General features: G+C 38.3%; 1 long non-coding RNA gene across 1 annotated transcript; it reads right to left on the reverse strand.

Annotated features, from left to right (window-relative positions):
- Positions 1-208: 208 nt before the first annotated feature.
- LOC148025519 (uncharacterized) lies at positions 209-4,708 on the reverse strand. The gene is made up of 2 exons (XR_015693111.1): positions 4,243-4,708; positions 209-4,169 (listed from the first exon to the last, which is right to left on the reverse strand). It is a non-coding gene; the product is annotated as an uncharacterized LOC148025519 (long non-coding RNA).
- Positions 4,709-4,982: the final 274 nt, after the last annotated feature.

A 4,982-nucleotide genomic window follows, 5' to 3' on the forward strand; every position in this document is an offset into this window, starting at 1 on the left:
AGGTTTGTAAGTACAGTGCCTAGAAGTGATTATTTTTATGTTCGACGTTTCATATTACAAATTTTATAAAGTACTTTTAGTTTTAAGTTTGATGAGAGAGAGAGCGGAGGGAGGAGGGGAGGGAGGGAACGAGAGTAAGCATGGGTCTTCTTACGATTGTGTATAGGTGAGATTGTATATCTAGCATTCTCTATTTTATAATATGAGAGAGAGAGAGAGAGAGAGAGAGAGAGAGAGAGAGAGAGAGAGAGAGAGAGAGAGAGGAAATCTTAGAAATAGAAAGATGAAAAGAAATGGATTATTGAGCGAAGTTATCTTGCGATAGTACATCAACTTCACTTGCCAAAGCGGCCTCGCATTTTGTGTGAAATGCGTATGAAACACTAGTGTAATTTTAAATATCGAGTTGTGTATCTACATATACAAATGGTGGATATATGTTTCAATGTGAGGGAACACGAGAAACATAAAATTGACTTCATTGTTGCGTAGTGATAATGCAAACGTTGGGTATATGTTTGAATGTGAGGAAAGCTGAGAAACATAACATTGATTTAGGTGTAATGTAGTGATAATGCAAATAACAACGTAGCAAGAAGAATATATACAAATCATTGGCATGGCTAATATGTGCCTATGTAGGCATGAATATTGTATACATATATAAAGAAGGCTAGATAGTTACGTAGGAACTTCTATGAATATGTTTAGTTGGAATTACTTTTAGCAATGCATACAAGTGCAAGGAGGTATCCATGTTATGTATGTATATCAATACATGCATATGCATGTATGTATCCATGTATGTGAGTGGAAAAGGGTGGAGATCTAGTAAGAAGACCACAATGCAATTGATTCATTATTAGCTCAACTTTTAAACCTTCTATGTATGTGAACATTCAATACTTATTGACATATCATACATAGCACTAACCAACACACCAACATTATAGATGCAATGCCTCAAAAGTAATATATATTGCATATTTTTATGAAGTATAGAATTTGAGGAACATATGTCAGTTTACATTAAGTCCTTACAATTTGAGGTACATATAGGTAAAAAGGGGAGAGCTTGAGATACATGTATCTACTTACGTTGTGAATCATGATGAGAGGAAGAAAGGTTTTTCAAAAAAAGAAGAGTTCACTCGTTTAATGAATGGGACAAAGATGGTCCCACATTTCTAAAAATTAAAAAATTGGTAAAATAACAAATATATTCAAGATGTATGTATCTAATTACCATTGTTACAAGGAAAAAATGTTTCATAAAATAAGAGTTTTTGTTAACGAAAAGGACAAACATGGTCCCACCTTTATAAGAATAAAAGAAATGGCAAAAGCAAATTATTTTCATGGCCTTTAAACCATTATTTCAATCTAATTCACCCTATGTACACACTTAAAAACATCACACCCTCCCCTCTAAAATCAGAGGGGTCTCTGCAAACTGCTTATCATCTCTCATGCAAAAGCAGTTTCTTCCTTTCGGAAAATTGAGAGAGAGAGAGAGAGAGAGTGTGTGTGTGTGTGTGTGAAAAATCCTAAAGATGGTATTTTCTTCTTCATAAGGAAAGTCTCCTACACTTGCACTTTCAAACTTGGCCAATCGCCCATCATAAAGTCATGCTCATATCTTCAACAACTGTTTAAGAGAGTCCATAAAATCATCAATGTAGACACTTTCTAACGAGCACAATCTCAAGACTCTCTCTCACCCCCAACATTCTTCAAGAATGGTGTTGGCTTGCTACATTTTGCCCATGTTTTTTCCATGTGCAAAACACCCCCCAAGAACAATCTCATTCACCCTTTCATGCTTTCATTACCCTTCATAAACACACCCTTTCATGCTTTCATTACCCTTCATAAACACACCCTTTCATGCTTTCATTACCCTCCAAAGGTATAAACTTGGAGGTTTCCCCCAAGAACAATCTCATTCACCCTTTCATGCTTTCATTACCCTCCAAAGGTCTTACTTGTTCCATTTTATCCTTATTGATCTCACCTATACACAAAGTTCACACTATGACTTGCTTTCTAAACACTTTGTGCATCATATTTATTACTTTAGTAAGCACATTCCAAACATATATCCATAAAATGTGGAACTTTCAAACACAATTCTTTTCTTTTTCATCATAATTTGCATTAATAGTGCAACTTAAGATGTGTTGAAAATATGATGATAGAATTAAATAGGGCAATAGAGGGATCTAAAACCTTCCTCTTTTATCAATAGCATTGGACTTATCCAACCTACCCATTCACATTGCAAGGACTTCCATACACATGTTAGCATTCGCCAGACAATTGGTTCACATTGGGTGGCATACAATCCAAAACATGCATCTAGACACTTGGCTCACAATGGTTGGTGGACCATCCAAAACATGCATCTAGTCGATCAATTGAGACAATTGGTCCACAATGGGTAGGGGTAGTGTACAATTCAATACATGCATTGCTCAATCCACAGGACTAAGGCATGAGTGCTCTTAAGCGTATAGATGTACACAATTACAAAAGGCCCCCCATGCAAATTAGTGAATGACTAACATTAAAATTGATATGATTCATAGATTGCCACAAAGTGGAGATTACATGTAGAATGATCAATGTTATTTACGAATCTAAAGACATGAACAATATCACCCCTAAGAGGATAGGCTAACTAAAAACATGCATAATATCACCCCAAAAGGACATCCTTTCATGAGGTTGCTCAAATTGATTTATCAAGGGATCATATTTCTTTCATTCATGTGTATAACACGCAAGGCTTCCAACCCCTCCTTGGAGGGGATAGAGTCCCCTCATCCATATGTATAAACTATGAAATTTCAAAGGTTCATGATTTAGAAAAAAAGACCCCACACAACAAAATAGCCCAGCCTAGAATATGATTACATCAACAAGGACTATAGAAGCTAGTCATTATCAACTTGTTGAAAGCATGAGCTCGCATGGCAAAACCAATCACATGAGCAAGCTGACATTATAACAACAAAAGATAAGAATATATACAATACAAAATCATTGTCCATGGATATTCAAGAATAACATTGTACACCCCAACATTTTTATAAATAAGCATGAGATCAGACGTCAACGTCATGTTGTTAGCCCTTTAACAGGTTCTGAGTTTCTCGTATGGCATCTTTTCATGTGAAACCAACCTTCCAGCTGTGGATTATCTTTAAGGGACAAGTATGTTACTCCGCACGTTAAGAGTATTAACATCCCAACAAATGCACACAAATGCCTTCTGCTCATCGAAGCGGCGCATAACTTAGTAAGATGTGAAAGATAGCAATTTGATGGTGGCTATGAATAATGCAGAGACTAATGCTCATGTTCTTTATATTCATTTCACATAAAAATCAAAAGGAAATACCAAGGCTAGGTAAAGCTTAGACATATCCCAAGGGTAAGCAAAGCTTTGAGGTTCTGCGGAAGCCACAAGTAAGGAGTTATGCAACCAGATACATAAGTGCTTTCAATTCTGCCACTGAAGTGAAGTTAAAAAGGATTTGCAAGAAGCTTTAATGCAAAAGGGGAAGACTGATTAATACAAACAATTATAGAGAATGCTTGAGTGATGCACGAGAAGGTAGGACTACAACATTGGCATGTGCAGGAAGGACAGTAAATAAGCATCCTTACTATCACAGAGATGGTGTAATTCAGGCATAGCTATGTTACGATGGATGTAAGTAGCAGCCCTGACAGCCATGGCAAAAGCGGATAACACACACACGTTCAAACAAACATAGAGCCAGATTATTCTATATGCAAACACAAATACTGTTCAAAGCTCCGAATAGAGACCTAGCAGCGAAGACAGTAATAATATATGTAAAGACATGTGTTCAAGACAAAAAATGGAGCCAGATCATCGTGTATGCAAAGACCAATGTGGTCCAAGACTCCAAGCAGAGAACTGACGAACCACAGATAATTCCTGCATATGGGCGAAAGAAACCCTGTCAATGACTCGAAATAGGAGAGATGAAGCATGTGAAGCTACCTTAATCAAATAAGGCCTCAAGAAGTGAATGGAGCTTGAAGAGCTGTCGAACCATACGGCATCTTTTCAACTCATCCAAGACAAAGAGCGCAAGAAACGTCACGGCTATGTCGAAAAGCCAGAAACTTGCAATCTATCGGCACATTAGATCCACGACCAGATCATAAAGAAGGAAGAATCCAACCCCGACTTGCAAGAAAACATACCTTTTCAGGAAAGTTCCAAAAGAGACGCCTCTTTGGACATGCCTTGCGCTGGTAAGACGCCTGCCTGAGCGAACTCGCAGCCTTCTGCTTCTGATTCAATTGATGCAGGAGGGGAAGCGCAAGGGGGAGGGAGGCACGGATCAAGAAACAGGCATGGCGAGTTTTGCATCCTCCAACAGGCACAGCGATTTTTATGTCGGAGGATGCAGACGGAGAGAGGAGCCATGGCTGTTTCTCGGTGACAGAGAGGCATGTGCGTCTCGTCCTCAGAGAACACGGAGGATGCGTTTCCCGATCTGCACCAATCGAATCAGAAACGGCGACGATGAAGGGAGAGATGATCAGTCGGGATCAGAAGCCGCAACCGTCAAGAAAAAAGACCAGACGGACGGGCAGAGAGAGAGACAGGCAGGGAGGGCGGAGGGGGGGAGAGAGAGGGAGAGAGAGAGAGAGCTCTACACATATAACAGAGTCACGAGTGGACAAGAAAAGCTACTGGAGCATTTCTAAAGATAGACAACTTTATGAAATTCTTTTTCCTTCTTAATTAATTCATTGTTTATTAATAAGCTTTATCCTTTTCCTTCTTAATGCTCCTCTATCCTTCATCATTCTTTACTTTTTTATTATAACAATTAAACCAAAGACTTTTAGTCTCCAGCTCTTGAATTAAAAATCCAATTAAAGTTGGATTTTTAAAAGCAAAAGGTTCGAATTCGATGCTACTGCAAAGTTGCAGA

Source organism: Lygodium microphyllum, chromosome 14 (assembly GCF_053477565.2).
Source record: "Lygodium microphyllum isolate KBCC chromosome 14, Lygodium_microphyllum_v1.1.10, whole genome shotgun sequence".
In the NCBI taxonomy this organism is placed as follows: Eukaryota; Viridiplantae; Streptophyta; class Polypodiopsida; order Schizaeales; family Lygodiaceae; genus Lygodium; species Lygodium microphyllum.